Source organism: Anopheles ziemanni, chromosome 2 (genome assembly GCF_943734765.1).
Source record: "Anopheles ziemanni chromosome 2, idAnoZiCoDA_A2_x.2, whole genome shotgun sequence".
NCBI lineage: Eukaryota > Metazoa > Arthropoda > Insecta > Diptera > Culicidae > Anopheles > Anopheles ziemanni.
This window is the reverse complement of record NC_080705.1, coordinates 94417034-94436316: the sequence shown is the minus strand read 5'-3', so window position 1 is coordinate 94436316 and position 19283 is coordinate 94417034. Positions and strand designations below refer to the sequence as shown.

The 19283-nt window shown below is 50.3% G+C and overlaps 1 protein-coding gene across 1 annotated transcript in view; it reads left to right on the top strand.

The window, feature by feature from the left end:
* Positions 1-19283, top strand: part of LOC131281381 (capon-like protein) — a 49436-nt gene that overhangs the window by 18083 nt on the left and 12070 nt on the right. The gene's annotated exons all lie outside the window — the stretch shown is intronic.

The following is a 19283-nucleotide window of genomic DNA, read 5'->3' as shown; positions in this document are numbered from 1 at the left end:
TTTTAGATTCAAAGTATTTGGAAAGGCGGTTGGAAATGAAAGCGAGGGAAAAAGAGGTTCCCTCTTCATCTGCAGCCCGCTACAGATTTATTCATTTTGAAAATTAATAGCCAGTACGTTTATTTGTATTCCAGACCGCTGGAAAAACAATAACAACACTCAGCACAACGCTTCAAGTTCGGTTGAAGTTAATTAAATTTTCCTGGCACGCCCAGCGCGCCACCCGAAAAGCGCCGAAGTGTGGCGTCTCCGGCACCCAATCGAACATCTTCCGGTTATGATGGAGTTCGCTTCCAACGTATTTGACTCATCCCCCCTTTCGCTTTCCCATTCAGTAGTCGACCGGCGCCATTTTTGAGCAGCAAGTCGCACGAGTTAGAGTGTCGTTGTTGGCGATTTGCAGCTGGGAACGGGGGGGATAGAGGAGTACGCCATTTAAATGATAATCACGCATCATGTCACGCACGTTCTGGTTTGGAACATTTGCATTCCTTGCCTTGGGTGGATATTGGGACGGTGTTCGCTCGGTGGGCATCCGATCGAACACAACATGACGGAGATTAGCATACAGAATGGCAGGCTATTCTTGCTCGGATTGTCAACTGCCACCAGACGGCACTGAGGGAATGTTTGGCAAATTTGTCACATTAGAAGGCGTGAATGTCAAGCTGCTCGTGGCGAATCCCACGCCTCAAGCAACCATCAAAGCACGTTAGTTCCAGTGGAGCATCAAAACGGTCGCCATTCTGTGGATGGTGGACTTGCTTGTATGACGGTTTTCTCAACTTTACTACGCCACTTTTTTTTGTAAAAGAGTGAAGAAAAGCAACCCCTAGACTCTGAAAAGATAAAGTATCAGAAGAAAGGGAATGCAGTCACATCTGACCAGTGAAGAGGAAGTGAAAAGATGAATTGATTGGAAGTTCAAAGCTTGGAGAGAAAGAGCTTGAAGGTGACAGTGTGGATAACTGTACGCTGGTTCATGGCCATTCAAACGAACCGAAGCGGAAATGGTTCTGCACACGCTTCCGTCCATTTGGGCCAACAGCGGAATTCGTATATCTATTTTCTCCTTATATTTTTAAACAAACATCGAACCCACTATGGAAAGTGTTGAACAATATATATATAAAGAATATCTTCATTGCTAAAGGCACACCTTTGGCGAGTCACACCTTTAACGATTTGTTTATTTAAGGTGCTTGAGAAAACAAACGCGATCGATCGTGGCAGCGTAAAACGACACATCAAACACACTTTTACACACGCACATAGTTTGGGTGATCAAGAATTTCCCTCAACTATATGATCGTTGATGAATTCATCAGTCGTCCCACCGTCAACGTTTTTATTTGAATGGAGACGCATTGTTGATCGTCGTCGCTTTTCTGTGCGCTGTCTGGTTAGGTTTCGACGGAGAGGGAGGGGGTAAATGAGTAAACAAATTTTAAAATCACTGAAAAAGAAACTGTCAACGATCGAATGACAAATCCCGGCGTCGCTTCACGTCGGCCACAGATACCACCAAACTATCGTGGGGGGGAGCAGTCTTCTTCGGGGTGTTTTCTAGCGGAGCATGATGATCGTGATGGACGAGGTTTAAAATCGCCAGACAAGCCAAAGACACAACTTGAACCTGAGCCGTTCGGCCTTCCTCTTTCTTCTGCGCTTCAGCACCAAAACACACACGCGCAACCTGCTCGAAGACGGAAGCTGGGCTTGTTAATGTATGCAACGATAACGAAGCGTTAAATTTAGTTTGACAGATTAACGTTTGATTAACGTACCCTGATGTATGGGTGAAAACGCATTGTGCGCGTGTGTTTCTATTCGTATTAACAATCTGGCCGTACTGAATTTTTCATAAAAACAATATTTCTGATTCCTGTAAGTCAAATAATCTACCAACGGTTGCGATAGGGTTTGTTGATCACAAACTTGCCTGCTCTAAGGCGAGTACTAACTCGAAATACGATAGCACAGAATAAAATGGGGACACCACATCTTTCCAACTCCCCACCAACCAAGTTCGGCAAGAAGTAGCGTAAGTAGCAAGCAGTACCCAGTCTTTATTTTCCTATCGACGTTGGTAACTTAATGTGAGCAAATAAATTTAAGTGGACGCTCATTCGGGGTGATGAGCTATGATAGGTTCCACGCGCTTCAATCATTCGATGGAGGGATGGGGATAGGGGTGGGAGGAGCCGAACGTATCGCTCCTCACCTTCCCCCCGCCCTACTCCGCCAGCAATCTATCTCGCTCCGCTTTCAATCGGAGTTTGTCTGCATTTTGTCAGTGAGCTAATGTCACCGATCTGCTGATCGTTCGTCTGGCGACATCGTCAGCGAAAATATCATCGAAAACGTAAAAAGAACGAAGCTGCGGACGAAGAAGATGGTGGTTTGCGGGGAACAAAGTATTCGACTGAGACAAATATAAATTAAGCATTATTCACGAGATGTTGCTAGACCCCGTCCAACGTGTGGCGTCGTGGTAGAAATAAATTTATTTTTACAAATGCTCCATATCCTCAACATCATTCAATAAGGGTTTACGATGAGACATTAGAATGTCGACACTTATCATTATCATCCGAGTGATAGCTCAACTTCGATCTCTGGTCCTTGCTCTTTACTCTTGTGTTTGCAAATTTCGTTTCAAACGTCAAATTACATTTTCCCTTTGAGTTGAGCCAGTACTCCCCCCTCCCTATCATTTACGGAAAAGCCAATATATTTCAAATGGTCGAGTCGGCTCGGCCTTTCGTGCCAGGCCAGGACATAAACCGACCTGGGCAACGCAGGGGAGCTAATCTACTGCAGTTAAACAGTACCTGTTAATTGCAACATCGCACCGTTAGAATGGCGCAACTCCAACTACTTTGCTACGATGGGATCGTCGAAAATGTAAACACTGGTGCGAGAGAAAAGCTGCCCAGGAAAACCGACCAGGAGCATTGGTCGGGTCGGCGCGCAGAGTTCGACAGAGCAGCGGCGAGAATCCGGGAGAACCAACCCGAACCGATCCGTTCCGATCGAATCTTCTCCTGATTCTGTCATTCGCTTGTGTAGCAACACCCTGAGGAAAACTGATTGGAGAAAACTAGAGAAAATCTCTCCATACTCCCGCGTCCACCACTGGTTTTCTCTGGCGTCCTCTTCTGGAAGGAAAGGTTCGGGTTCGGGGTGCTGATGTTATCCTGCTCGCACGGACAACGTGGATGTTCGGCGTTGAGCGGACGAAAGGAAGACGGAGGGGGGCGTGACATCACAACTGACCATCAGCGTATGATCGTAAAATATGAAGCACACAAACAACACTCTTCTACAGACACACACGCAGCAGCGAACCAAGCCATGACGGCATGATGAAGACGTGGAAAACAGGACTATAGAACCGTGCTTGAGTGTCTCGAGGACGATGGAAACGAAAGAGGGAAATAGAAGTAGTGCCGCGATTTTTCCAACACTGCCACGATCGCAAATTCGCATTGGAAAGAAAGGGAAATGTAAGTAGTGTGAACGGGGAAAATGAGATGAAAAACAAACCACCTCCAAATGAGTGAAGTACGGCGAGAGAAATAGGATGTTTTCCCCGTCCCCCGGGGTTCGATCAACGTTCGACTATCGGATCGGAGCAGGGGGGAGGGGAGGAGGAGGATCAACTGTGGCCGAGAAAACTGACCAGCTGAAGATGCTGCTACTGCTGCTCCTGTCCTTCAGCCCCCTTCCCTTCCCAATCCCCATTCCACCCTGTGTGCAAGATTGACGTCTACTAAACGGCCGGCCACCACGTCCCGCTCCCCCCTCTCCCCCCACCGATCCCGTCTTCTGGGAAGCGAGCGAGATGGAGCGAGATATTTTAAAATTATAACCATACGTCGGGGCCGGCGTGATTGAAGCTCTCTTTGAGTGTGTTCGAAGACGAAGCAGCGCGCGGCGGGTACCTTGCGGCCGGTTTTTCCGTTGGATTTTCAGTATTTTGCTTTTCAAAATCTGGGCAAACGCCGGCTCTCAGCGGGCGGGCGAGTAGGGGGAGGAGTGTAGGAAAAAAAAAGAGCCATGCAAAACCCAAACTACCTAGCGGCCAGCTTCGTCGTCAATGTGTCTTAGTCTTCGTCCTCGTGGTCGTTGTCGTCGTCGTGGTCGTTGTCGTTGGCGTTGTCGTCATCGTCGCCAGCGTGATCGTCTTCGGTGCTGCTCCGGTCGGTCCGAAAGACCGACCACGATTGGGCCAGCGATCAGGCGGCAGCTCAGTGCGTGTGGTGTATCCATCGGACGCGGTTCTGCATAATAAGCAGCGAGAGCAACACCCGTGTGCTGCCGTTGGGGTTAACTGGCCTGTTCTCCACGCGAATATCCTGACCATCCTCCGGCCCGCGGTTGCGTCGGAACCGTCACGAATCACGATCATCGCGAAATCGATCCTCGAGCTCGACCGCGCACGCACACACCGTTACGTCGCTGCGCTGCAGCCCCGGAAATCGAATCTCGTTCGTCGTTCGGTTTTGGTTCGCTCGTTCTCCTCTCCACTGGTAACAATCGATCGCCGTTTAGCGATAGTGTTCGTTTGTTTGTTTGTTTGTTTTACCTACATGACCCGCTGTCAGGCGGCTGACAGATGGCTTTTGACACCGAACGCAGCCAAATATTGCGAGTGATGTGACGACGGCGGTATCGATCGATCGATTGTTATGGCGCTCGGAATTGTGGGGAAAAAAGAAAATGGCCTCCTAGATAAATCAGGGGTGGAAAACGGAAATGGAAACTGTTGCATCCAGGTTGGTGTTGCGAACGCATGCATTAACGATCGTCGGTACCACGTGAATGTTGCTTTGCTGTCATCGGTTTCGATCGACCTTTCCCGAATCGATCGAAGCGGAATAATGTGTGAAAGAATATCCTTCGGTGAATTGTTCTCCTCCTGTGCCTGTGTGCCGCACAGTGGTAGTGTGTTTGTGAGTGTGATTCCGTACATAGATTATAATAATCCGTTCGATTATGTAACAGTTTGGTAATGGTCGGCCGGAAAAAAGATCGTCATCATTTTCGTCAAGAAAAAATAAATGGGGGAAAAATACGATCATCGAAACGTGTTAAATCTCCCGCATGTGTCGCTCTAGTGTGCCAGTGTGTTTGTGTGGCTGGTTTTCGATCGCTTTTGGTACACAAAACGTGCTCCACCGTGTTTGGTAACCGACCGAATTGCATGTGACGTTGTTGTGCAGCATTTTTGGCCAATCGATATCTGGTCTGCGCGGCGTTGGCTCGTTACGGTTACGGCCAGTTTAGTTGCGGGCAAGGTCGTGATTTTGTCTTTGTCGCCGAGATCAAGCTATTCCTTGTGTGTGTATGTGTGTGTGTGTGTTGAGTCCCAGAGGAAGTCACCACCGACGGGCACCGCGCGATACCCGGCTCATTGTCGTCCACAAACGACCAGACCTGGGCCCAGAGGATATTTTGTCCCTTCCTCCGTTCTCTGCTTCGTTACGTCCTCCCGGTTGGTTTGTGGAATTCTTTAGTGATAAAAATCAAAACCAATGTTTAAAAATAGTACCGAAACAAAACACACCAAAAAACATACGTAAAAACCACAAATCGGCGACAGCAGAAAACAAACCGACGGCGCGCACCCGCACGGCAGAAGAAAACAGAGAGGAAAATCACTGCAAAAAAAGAAAAAAACGAACCGCCAGCTCCTTTGCAAAAAAACACAACGCTACGCAGGAGGGGCGAGTGCTTCAGGAGGGCCGGACAAGGGGCTCAATTTCAAAGTGGTGCGGTTTGATTTCTGCGCGAAGAGCAACAGCAAAACCTACCACTAGTGTGGGGCTCGAGAAAAATTAAAGTACCAAAATCTGAAGAAGCGCAAAACAATCGGCAGGGATAGAGATCGCGCAGGAAGGACGCGGCGATGCGAATCGAGAGATTATAGTACCTCTCGGCGACCACAAGGCGTGGCGGGGGGACAAAACATATTCGAGCGTGTCTCGAAAAGAGCGTTCGGAAGGGAGCAGGCGAGCAGGCAACACAACAAAAAAGAAAAACGGCGATAAAATCAGTGGAAAAAGACTGAAGTGAGGAAAATAAATGAATAAATTTCAAAGTCATCAAGTGGATTGCTCCTAGCTCTCGCACATTTTCGCGCCCAGCCTTCCCATCCATCCATTTGGCGCCCCCGGATTTTCCCACTGGCGGGGGGGGGTAAGGATGGACCAACACGCCAACGGGGGCAACGCAGCTTCCACCGCGGATGGTGTTCCTTTTTGTCTGCCTTTTTTTCTTGTCACCCTTGCCACATCAACGAGCAGAACGAAGCTGCTTACGGTGTGTCTCAAGGGAAGAGTTGTCGCGAGAATGTGTGGGCGAGAATCACGCCGAAGAGCCGAACGGCGGTCGGATGGATGTGTCGGTTGGTGGGAGAAGGGGAGGGAAGGCTTTTGAGAATCGTTCTGGCCACCACCAACGGCGGGATCCAGCCACTTTTCTTTGTGATCAATGCGCTTCCCTTCCTCGGATGCTGACTGCTCAAGAGCGAATATCGGCGATGCTTGATGAAATCTTGCAGTGGCTTTTCTTGGAACAATAAAGATAAATGTCTTTATTGTATTTTATTTTGGTACCGTAAAGGCTGGGATGCGCTTTTTCTTTTACTTTTGCTTTGCTTTTACAGATAAATAAAGAAAGTAAGATTGATACAATCGAATGCAATATTTACGCTTTTCATAAGCATATTTGAGAGCTACTACAGAGCAACAAAGTACTGACTGAAATTGGAAGTGAATCATATCGAACAACCTTAAAAGATCATTCCAGATCCTTATTTGAGGGGAAAAAACGAAGCCATGCATCGATACAGTCGATAAAAGAAAGAAAGAACATATAGCTGAGAAAAACTTAAACGGTTCCGGCATCCTTCCACTCGATACAGGTGTGTAAAGGGTTTGCACTCGTGTTTGTGGCCAGAATCGGCCCGATACGAGTCGTGGTACGAGGTTCGCGCTGCACGGCACAGGAGAGCAGGCGAGGTGTCCGCAGCTGACATGGCCAAGATGTAGCGGCTTGGGAAAGATGATTTGCTGCCGTTAGCTGTTGCCGTTGCCGCGAGCATCGCTTGAGAGGGTGAAAATTATTGTTCAAGTGCCTTTGGAGTGCCGACCCGACTACCGCGACTGGCGTCCGGATTTAGAAAGCAAAGACATCATCGGCCCCTCAGGAAAGGTAGGAAAAACTTCGGGCGGGAAAGAAGAACAAGATCGGAAGACGATGCGAAACCGTTCACTAGCCGTTCGGGCCCAAGGAAACCGAATACACCGCTTCGAGGACTCTTTTTCCTCGGTGGAACTGTTGGACGTACACACATCCGACGACGACCTGTCCGAGCGACCGGAGGTCTGTTGATTGGACAGTTTTTCTTCCACATTACCGCGCGGGCGCGTGTGTATGTGTGTGTTTTCGCCCGACTTTGACGCCGATTTACCTTCTCACTAGCTCGTCTTCAATGTCGAGTGTTTGGGTTGAAACGCCGTTTCGTTCGCCGAAGCCGAACACGATCGAATCTCCCACGAGATCCTCACGGCAAATGGACGCGACACTACGCGACGGTGAAAATGGACGGTCGAGGGAACTCCTCCCCTCCCTCCCCACCCTCCACTCCATCGTGGTTTTTCTTTACCACAAACCAACCGTTGGTTATTTGTCCGAATTGACCACTCTTGGGATGATTTATTTTCGCACCAAATAGAATACATTGGCTCGGTGTCCCCTCCAAGCGTACACTTACGAGCACGATCGCGATCGTACAGTGTCCCGCGTTGTATATGGGATCTAGGAATACTGAACTGCCTCGAAAGCGGGATAGTGTGAAAGGAGTAGATTTTCCACCCCTGCGAACGATTGTTGTACGAAACTAAAAACAACAACGAACGGAAAAAAGCACTTCGCAGCGGAATGCGCTGGATTTACCGTCCGTTCAGTGAACCTGGGTTTTAAGCGACCAAACACAAAAGTCGTATAAACAAACAAATGATCAGAACTCCGCCAAAGTTTTATTTTCCACACCACATAAAGTCATAAAGTTCTATCAAATTGTGAAAAATAGATCATTTAACGAAACGGAGGAAAATAACATAGATTTTTTATCGAACTGTACACTTATGGATCAATGTCAAGAAAATGGCCCTCCCAGGAGTGTTTTTTATCCTTGAACGAAGAGTTTATTACGTTCACCTTGCAGAGAGTTCTTAGTGGCCATCAAAAATAAGCGGCCTCCACTCGATCGCTCCCATTCCACTCCCCGGAGAAGGTCGAAGAGTCGCGAGTCGATCTCATCAGAGTAGAAATAAAATTATAAACCATCCATTGTGCTGATGCCCATCACTCCCATCAGCGTTAATGGAGGATCGGCATTCCGACTAACACGCCATCAGGTGTTCCAATGCCGGGAGAAGATGATGGGACATGAAAACCGGACGATGACGACGACGACGACGACGACGGCGTCCTAATAGCTGGCCATATAGCAGCCCCTAACCGCGAGCGATTCCGTTCACAGGCGGCGGGATTTTTTGATACGGGATCGTAAATAATTCGGCAACGGCTGCGTTCCTGATGTCGCACCAACTTTACACGCAAGCACCATTATATACGGTCGGTTGGATGGATGGATGGATCGTTTCGGCGCATCATAAACCCGTCGGCGCGACGCTAGATTACGACCGCAGCCACATTTGTGCTTCGTGGATGACCGGGCGCCTCCATCGGATGATTTAGTTTCGGTTTGCTCGAAGCATATAGAACAGAACTCACATCGATTGTGCACAACAAAGCAACAGGCGGGGGGGGGGTTAGGGTGGAAATCTTCGCCTTTTTCTCACCGAACACGGTGTGCTGTATCCATCAATGTAAACAATTCCGCAAAGGATTTGAACGTATGGTGGTCAGCAGTAGTAATCGCAGTAGCAGTTGGGCATGGCCGACCCCTAACGCGTGTTTTATTTGATCTCATCGGACCAGTCCAGGCTGCCAGCATCGTGTGGTCGATCTCAATTAACGAAACTTCCCAAAATGATCCTATTAGGATTTTGGATAACTTGTTTTCTTGTGTACATTTTCACGTTGCCGAGGCGAGTGGCAAACTTTTCCGAGCCCCGGGGGCAATTGAAAACCTCTTTTTCTTTGCCGCCACTTTCCTCGGATCTCGGTTCGGTTTAATCTTTGCTGATTGCTACCCGCGATTGTGTGTGGCAGCTTTCTTCGACATCGGGGGTTGCCTTCAGTGGATATATTTATTGGCTATTTTCGGTTGACCAGCTGTTGCGGAATGGACTGGGTGGTGTTGAGGAAGATGAAAACAGAGAAGGGAGGGGGGATGGGGAGCAGGATTAAGCCACCCATAAACTCCATACGCAAAACCCCGAAGGGGGAAGGGAAAATGCCACTTGGTTGCTCCGTGGGAAAATGCGTCAACGTTGAAAAAGAACAACAACCAAAAAAAAAACGGAAAACTGGGGAAAATAACACGGTGTGAAACAAAACAAATATGCTGAACGGTGCGCTATCAGCGGACGCTTGGTGGAAAACGGTTTGGGTGAAAAATCGTAATAACAAAATCGAAAAGTTTCCCCCGCTTTCGCCTTTAGCAGCGCTCATCTGGTTTCCTTCTTTCCTTTTTTTTTTACTCGCTCGATCGGGTTCCGGCAACACCCAAGGTCGATATGGTTCGATTTTTTTACCCTTGTGTGGCCCCGCCGCCGGGTTGAGATAAAGTTTTATTGGGCTGTTATTCGCGCCAACGCAAGGCACGTTGCATGTTTTGCGAACCGGCCAGGCTCTTCCGGGACTCACGGCACGGCACGGCACGGCGAGGGGGGCGAGATGTGGTGATTAATTGCCATAATACCTAGCGCTAGGCGCACGCAAACAATCGAAACTTCCATCGAAATGGACCGATTTTTGATGGTTCGATCGGTGGACTACCGGCGGCCGGGTTGAAAAGCGGGAGTAAAACAAAAAACAACAACGACGACGGCCACCATCAATAACCTTCAATCGCATTTTTGTTTCGCCCCTTTGGCTGGCACCACGGCACAACTTGTTGGAGTGTGGCGACGAAAAATGGATTGGAAATAAATTGTGGTTCATAGCGGAGCGGCTTTCGGGCGCGCGCCTCTCGCTCCCGGACAAGAATTTCCTCGGCAAGGGCAAGCGGCCGTCCGGATGAAAATTTAGGGGCTCGATTGGCTTGATTGGGTTTCCCCTCCTGGCCTGGAGGTTTTTTTTGTTTTGGTTTTCACCACCATCCCCCTCCCTTTGCCTTCCCTGCGGCACGAAATTTTTATCATCCCTGCCTGAAGGGGGGAGAGATGCTCCGGGGATCAATGTTATTCGTCGGATAGGTAGCTCTTTCCTCTTGAACCCTGCGCCGGTTGCCAACACCATCAAATAGCAAACGCACAATCATCGCATCAGCAGAAAATTGCCAATTTTGGCCCCGAGAGTGCCTAGGCGCGCCTTTTTGGGCACCCAAGCCACCATTAATCAACGATTTGACGAATGGATTTTTGTTCGTCCCGTTCGTTTTGGAAGTAATTCCCGACGTGACCGACCGCCCATTCCACTGCATTAGCATTTTTGATTCCTAGGACCATGCCCCCTTACTTTGATAAGAATCCTCCTTACTCCGACTGGAGCGAGATGTTTTAGAATCTGTGCAATGGAATGTATGATGATTCGCCCACAGTAATTACGCCTGACGCCATTACGCCAACTTTGATTAGATCGGTGATTACTTTTTAATTCTTGCTCAAGACAATGCTTGTGTTAATTTCAGGCCTTCAAAGATGTTTTCTCACCACGCTAAATAAAGTTCGAGCGCGTGAAACGATGATTACGGCGAACTCGTATAAAACGATTCTACTGAACCTTTTTCGCTATAAATAAATGTTGTAAATTGCTCTGCTGCAAAACCTTTAAACCTCAAACACACTACAGCTATGTATACTGAAAAGTAAGTAAATTTTCAATCGCTTCCGAGGTACATTAAAAGGTATATGTTTATTGTGTCGAATTTCGTTGACGGCTTACAATCTACCCATCTGCTAACAATCGTGCGAATCCGTCAGCCGTGATGGGGATGCATAAGTTTTACGATTTAATTGGCAATTATTCGGTCCATCCCTCTGCCTTCCCGGGAAAGCGACGCAATTCGTCCTGTCGCCCACCGCATCGTCTTCGCGCTTCTTCCGGTTGGGTGATTGATAGGACGCCGGGGAATGCGACAAACGGTAATTGAGAACCGCTTGGGTACAAGCAACATGGAGAAGAACACTAGAAAAAGGGTATAACAAACCCGCCCGCCACTGGTGTTGGATCGCTTCAATTCCATTTTTATGTGGTCCGAGAAACCCCAACGGACCACCAGCACCACCCCCCCCGCAAGTTTCCCCCGGGCTCGAAGTGAAAACTCACGCGTATCCATAAATCATTTCGTCGGTCCGTTGCAGCACACTATTAACCGACAAGCCGAACCGAGGCATGACGAATCTCCTAAACCATCCGTGTGGTGCCGCTTCCGTTCTCCGGGCCGTCCGTTTTGGCGAGCGGAGTTTGGAAAAGTTTCCGTATTTCCAGATGTGCCCTGCCGCCGGACATGGTGGTTTGGGACTGTAAGGGTTTTGTAATTTATATGCACTTTTTCCTCTCGCCTCCGGTTGCTGCTGGTTTGTCGGATCGGAGGCGGTTTTGCCGGCAAGGCGTTCGCCAGGGTTTATTTAACTTTGTGTAAAGTGCTTGACGCAAAGGCCCGTATAGTGTTTTTATTGGTACTACTGGCGTGCGTGCGTGCAAACTACCCGATGGCAGGATCGACAGAGAGAGAGAGGGCCCACGTTTACGATGCTCGTAAAAACCGACCCATAATCATCGCCTGCTTGGGAGCCGTGGGGGGGGGGGGGGGGGGGGGGGCAGGGCTAGATTTTCCCACCCGGCCATCCTTAGAACAGTGGCATAACCAGAACCACCGCTGCAGACGTTGGTACGCGAGCAGATTGCAGTGAAATTTCCGCACATCATAAATGTCGAGCTGCAATCGAAAATCTTCTGCACATCTCGTCGACTTCACGCCAACAAATCAGTGGCCTGGTGATGCACTTTTCGCGGTGCGAAAGGGGACGGCGAAGGGCAGAAGGGGATGCATTAAATCCGATTTATGTTGAATCTCTTCCCAGCCCAGTGCGAACTCCCACCCTCCGGTGCATTGGGATTTACGGATAAATCTGCGCCGGATGACTCGAACTCCCGACCGCATGCTTGACATTCCAATCCGAAATTCCGACGTTTCCCGGCTCGCGCTCTGCTGCTTTGATCCCCCGATGACTAATGGCTGGAATGATTTTGCCTCGATTGAAGCTTGGGAAACGATCCAAAATTGCGACGGCCTTGCAGAAGCACAGTCGCAAACACGCACAAGCGTTAATCCCGACGGTGCGCTGTTTGGGGATTTAAGGCTCGAACGCTCAGTGCCAATGCCGCGAACGGATTTCGTGAGGAAATTATGCATTGTAACGCCGTGCGGCCCATCATCATCGTTATCGCTCGGTGGCCATATTTCACCGACATCCTCCGCGCGCACCAGCAGTTAGCAGGGTGTGTGTGTGTGCGTCTCCAAGCGGTTGTCCTGGGCCGCCTCCTCCTCCTGGGGAGGGGACGTTCTCGTGTAACCAGTTGCGGCACAATGGTAATCGCACAAAACGGGGCGGACCGGGAATTTATTAATCGCACACACGAAATCGGAACGAATGAACGGGCGAAGAAACGAGGTTGCACAATAATTATAAAACCTTCTGCACACACTCACACGGGCCAACCGCCGGCACGCATCGTTCGCCGCGACTCGTTCACGGACCATAAAAGTGGCCACGGGGGCAACGGAGGTACGAGTTCGAAGTCATCCTCTCCGCCGGGCCACGGTGGTTTGACGAATTATGAAGAACCTCGAGCTCAATGCTGAAACACACGTCATCGAACCGACGACACTCTCTGTCCCACAGTGGCGGTGGACAGTTCCTGGAGGGGAAAGCAAGCACGGGGAGATGTGGAGATGTGTGTGGGCAAACCGCGGTGCAACGGTGCATGCCATCGGAATAATGGCAGCATCGTAAGAACCTCAGCAAGCTCAAGATTCCGCGCCAGAGAATCGGACCGATCCTTGTTTTTTCGTCTTTACCTTCGAAATACCTCGATTCGACAGGCAACGGAGGGGCAATGCAAACACGGGACATTGGGGAATGGTAGCGGTGAAAAACACATTCGTCATACGGTGCAGTACACGGTGACGAGAAGAAGAAGGCAAAAAAAACGCGGTGCAAGGTGCGCGCTGATGTTGCGAATGAACCGAAACAGCGATAGAAACCGTAGTAGTTGCGGCTCGTCTGCAGCGCGTTGATTGACACCTATGGCGTCACAGATATCCTTAGCCTTAAGGGTTGATACTGAGGCGTAGGGCGCCATCCAACCTCCTTCTCCTACTCCACCAAGATTCACATCTCCAAGAGTTTGAACCAAGGGAAGTTCCACCTCAGAGACATGCACTGCCGTTGAGAGCTTATGTTTTCGGAGGAACCCCGCAGTGAATCAAATTTCTGCCAAATGGCGTCGGGAGACACGACAGTACAAATTTCCGCCCAATTGAAGGACGCGAAATTTAAAACTCATTAATCCCTTCGTGGATATCAAACTCGTGCGTCGTAATCTGCATGACGTTTTTATGTCCTGGTGATGGTTCTGGTGGCTGGAAAAGGGTGTTCTTACCACCAAAGGAGTTACATCGAATCGTCTTAAGAATTACATTGAATTACATGGTGCAGATCAACCACGGATGTCCTTTTCGCGTCTGATCCAGTGTTCCTCGATCATTCGCGACTGAAGTGAGGTTATGTGAACGGTTTCCTCCCCGCTTTCCACCGACAGGTGCAGATTAGAAGTTTTGTTTCAACATCACTCAAAACGGCACCCAAACACAATCCTCCCAGCTTTCGAGCCGTGGGGGATCGGTGTCGGTCCCGTGCTGTCCCAAGGTCGCCACGGCTCGGGTTAGTGCTTCATCTTCGGACCCCTCTACTACCACTGCCACCACCACCACCACCATCACCACACGCTCCGCTGTCGTCGACGCCCTTGCTTACCCATAAATCTTCCATTTAATAGTTCACTTTTGATTGCACCTAAAATAATTACTACAATAGTCTTCGGGCGGCGTCTGCAAAGCGCACGACGTGACGGTTCCTTCTTTTTCTGTAAGCTAAGAATAACATTCCCCAAGCCTCCCTCCCTCACCACCAAGCGTGCCCCCCCCTCCCGGGAACTCCAATCGGCCGTTATTACTATTTTTTCACCTCACGGAAAAATGTCCGTGGATCTTGTTTGCCCTTCCCCGATCAACACTTATTAATTCACGTCCGGCTCTCGTTGTCGGATTCCGCGACCCGGATTCATTTGGCTTTGGACGACCGACCCCCCCCGACTCCCTCGATCGCAAGACAGCGTGAGAATATGTGTAGCTGTGTGTGTGTGTGTGCCTGCATGCTCTTGTTTGTTTAATATTTAGGAAGCGGTGTAATAATAGCCGGAGAGGCAGGTCCGAGAGGAGTGAAAGCGAAGCGAAGCGCAAAAAAAAGGAAGCCAGGAATATACCCAGTTTGCTAAAAATAGTTACATGTCCGCTCCCTTTTCCTCCCATTCCTATACAACGTTCGATCCCCCCCCCCCCTCCGTTCTTCTGCTTGCCGCAGCGTAGAGGAAAAAAAAAGAGGAAAACCGGCCGCCCCCCAAAATGTCCGCCCGAGGACACGCGGATGGCGATTGGTGTTTGATTTGCGAATTAAAAGCGGATTTGACGCGGATACCCGACGGAATCGCGTTTTGTGGTTTCCCGCTTTATGTGTGTGTGCAATGGCGAGGTGTGCTGCTGTGAGCGCCACCTCGGAGATGATGGAAAGGTAGACACACAAATCACACAACCAGTCCGGCCTTCTCGTTCTCGCAGAAGTGCTGGGAAAGCGAGCCGAGCTTCGCCACGCCGTGGAAAAACTTGGACGAAAAGGTGCGCGGAAAGCGGTGTAATGGATCTTACATATTTCATTCCCTTCGACCAGAAGGAAGGAAGGATAAAGCCGGTTGAGGCTGAGAGGAACGGCCGGGGGGGATGGTCTCTTGTCGGCATGATGTTCCTTTATTATTCTATTTCTATTCCTAATGTCGGCCATATTTTTATCTTCATGTTCGCTCATCTTCCCTTCCCGTCGGCTCCATTTATGCATTTCCCGTTTCCCGGTGTCTAGGGAAGGATGAGTTTTCATCATTTCTGCCCCCCGTTCTTCCGAACCACCAGACTGATCGATGTTAAAATATGTGTGCCATTTATTTTATCCTCGCTACGGTACACACAAGCCTGCCGAGTTTGAAAAATGAGATGACAATCGCAATCAAACAAGTGACCGATTGAACTCCGATCCGGGGCGGCCCATTCATTTACCATCGTGTTCCTACTGAGCGTTTGGCAAATGAGGATGTCACACGCGGGAACCGTTCGCAACCAGTTATGAATCATTCCATCTTCCGATTGAGAAAAAAAAAACTGGAACAGATTGTGCTAGATGCGACTAGATTTGCACAAACCAGACACTACTGCTTGCGTCACGAAAAGCAGGTAAAAAATGGCACGCACGTGAAAATATTGTCCTAATTACTAACGACCATCCGCGGCCAGGACGATTCATCATCGTCGTGTCGTGTCTTCGTGGTGCGTCAGCATGCATCAACAAAGGATTGAGCAAAGCAAAAAAAGAAGGGAAAGAGGGGCATGTTCCACACGTCTGGCTCATTATTATCGGGCTCGGTTTCTTTAGACTAGACGCCACCCTGCAAGCTGAAGGATTCCCTGCATTTGCCAATTGAAATTCTAACCTTAAAAATAATCCATCTCAAAAAATAAAACATCCCCCCCCCCTCCCCTACCGAAGATGCGAAGATCGGCCGATCGGTTGGAAATAATTACCACCAGCGGCTTGATGGTCGCAATTTCCACGTGAGCTTCCTCTGAGGCGGCGACACAGGCGACAAGGGCGGACCAGTGGCCGCGCAAAGTAAAGACCCACGTCGTTACTCGACACGGCTAGGAATTTCTCACGATTTGCATGCGAATGTCGGATGTCCCAACAAATTTTCAAAATAGCAATCTATCAACAATGGCGCGAAGCAGCAGCAGCAGCAGCAGAAGGAGGAGTGAAGCGAAGATACTCTGGCAAGTGGAAAATCCCTCGATCGCTGCGAAATGCATCCTTTCGAAAGGCATCTGCAAGCTAAGCTGCTAGGAATTCGTCGGCCCTTTTCGTTTTTCACCGAGCCGTCGAAGGGAGTAGAAGTTCATCGAAAAGGGGGAAGGTTGGTTTGACCGAAAACAAACCAGAGTTGGGGGGAGGGCCGTGGAGGGGTAGATGGAGATAGATTATTATTCATTTTTCCACCTTACCATTGCCAACCCGTTTATTGTTATGTCTACACAGCGAGCAGCGCGCTTGTGTCCCTTTCCCTCCAATCCGATCACGCGTTCGGGAAAATAGGTTTCGGCATTTCGGTGCATCCGTCTGTCGCACGGGAGACGTTATGCAGCAGCGGGAAGGAGGTGATGGACTAGACATTCGGTGGTTTGTGCGCCATTTTGTCGCTACCGTTGACGAGAAGTTCTTCTAGTCGCCTCCGTGCGACCGTACGACAAGCACACAGTGTCTCCGAGCTGCGCACGTCCTCGTACTTTCGAGCTGGTGCACGTGAAAGGTTCGACAGTGCCCCAGCAGCCGATTGTAGAATTTTTAACCAACTTTTTTTTTATTTTGCAACAAACGAACGTCGACAAAAATGACGACAAGACGAAGAGAATGAGTGTTCCAGCGGTCATTAATTTTGTATGCAGGTGTTTGCAAGCAGGCAAAAGGGGCCTGGCGTTTCCCTTTTGTGGTTTTTCTTTTGCACACTTACTTCAACAATTCCCGGCGTGTTGCGATTTGTAATTAAGAAGTGAATTTTTAAAAAGGTTCTCCAGGTCAACCTCCATCCATCCATCCATCCGTCGCCATCTTTGCATAGTCCGTAGAAGAACGGAATTTATGCATGAAACGCTATCCGAAGGTAAAGTGAAGTGAAGTGAAGTGCCGGGCAAAAGTTGATGCTACAGGAAAAACCGCGCTCCACGACAAGGCATGGCTACGGTCGTCTTGTGCAAGTGATCACCGAAATTCCTAACTAAAGAGGCCAGGCCAACAACGTCCCGCTGCTCAATTACATCGATTGGGCGATCGAGAATTGAGCCGCTGGACCGGTTTCCGACCGTTCGCGAGTTGTTCAGACGTTGCCAAAGCGGTGGTAGGAGTGGAGCAGATCGTCACGGTAGTGGTGGGAGTGGCGGTCGGGGTAGCGGTGAAAATGATAAGGCAAAAGTCCGAGGACTACTATCTGGATGCACCGCCCAGTAGTGGTGGTGAAGAGAGCGGTTTCACATCTCCCGGGACGAAGCGCAAGAATGAGTCCACCTTCAAGCAGCTGCAGAACGATGTGATGGGAAAAGCTCGGTCCACCCTGAGCACCCTCGGGGACGTTTGGAAAACGAGCAAGAGCACACTTTCGGGTGGAGGCGCCGGAGGTCGCGAGGCACCAGCGGACCAGTATCACGATTCGGGAGGTGGAGACTATGATGGCGGTGGTGATATCGGGGGGGAAGCACAGTTCTCGACGCCACCGCGCAGCCCCAAGTCCGCAAAAGACAAGAGCTCGTTGGACTTCTTCCTGTGGCCGAAGGGCAAAAGTAAAGATGGCTCCGGGAAGAGCGGCCAGAAGAAGGACAAGGCATCGTCCAAAAATCAACCGACCATCAACATCGAGCAGGCTCCGATGAGTTCGGCCACGGGAGCAACGCGAAAGCCTGGACCGGGACCGGGAGGACGTGGTCCACCGAATCACCAACAACACCAACACCATCAACAGCAACAATCGCAGCAGCAGCAGCAGCAGGCCAGCCCTCATTATCAACATTCGACGCGGGCGATGAAGTACCGGTTCGATTACGGCGACGGAGGTTCCGGAGATGAGAGCTTCCGGCAGCGATCGCTTGACGAAACAAGCGAGTACAGCCGATCGATGGAGGATAACATGACGTACGTGGGTCGGGACGATCATCAGCAGGGGCCCGAGCAGGGGCGGTACGGCGAGTACTACTCCGAGCAAGGAAGCAAAGGACGCCCGAAATCGTACAACGAAAAGTACTCCTCGCAGTACTACGACTACTCCCAAAGCTACGAGCACCACGTGCCGTCGCGGTCACACACACGATCTCAACCTCGGAACGCGTTCGAGTACGACGAGCAGGAGCTCGACGACGACTTGCCCCCTGCTCCACCGACCTCCGCAGGTCCTGGTTCTTCCGCCCAGGGCGTTGCTCCCGTCCAGTCGAAACTCCGCAAAGCAACGACGGCATCTTCATCGGGAACCAGCGGTGGAGCAGGAGGAGGAGGAGGAGGAAACGCAGGCAACAATCCACCGAGTCCAGCGTCACCGCCAGCCCAAAAGCACATTCTGTTTAACGAAGAGAACGACATACTATACTTTAAGGAAAACCAGCGTCCCTCGAAGACGAAGTCCCTCAACGACCACCAGAGCCGAAGCGAAAAGCAGCCAGCGGGAGGACGAGCACCGGGAAAATCGGCCTCATATCCAAAGGATGGCCATCACCACCACCATCAACAGCAACAGCAACAGCAACAGCTATCCCCAGCGCAAGCCTCGACACAACCAGCCACGTCCTCCTTGCGTAAAGTCTCTCGAGAAGAACGATCGACCCAACAGCAGCAGCAACAGCAGCAGCAACAGTTGCAGCAACGCTCCGCACCGACAACGCCGTCGGGAAACACCGAACCGAACATCATTCGGGCGACGCTGAGGCTGGAAAAGCTGTCCAGTTCCGGTGCACCGCTGGGTAGCTCCGGCGAACCGTCGTCGGCGGAGCCACCGAAACCGAAGGGCATTCAGAAGCAGTTCAGCACAATCGTGAACCTTCCGCGCGGCTCGAGCAGCACTTTGCCACGGGGCGGAGCGCTCGAGTATGGCGGCTCGAAGACCGGCACCATCCCCGAGGAGCCGGCTTCCATCGGCGATGGGGAAAAGCGCACCACCGGCCGGAAGATCTGCTTCCAGGACGAGTCGCAGGAAGTGACGGAGCGCGTCAAGTGTCAAAC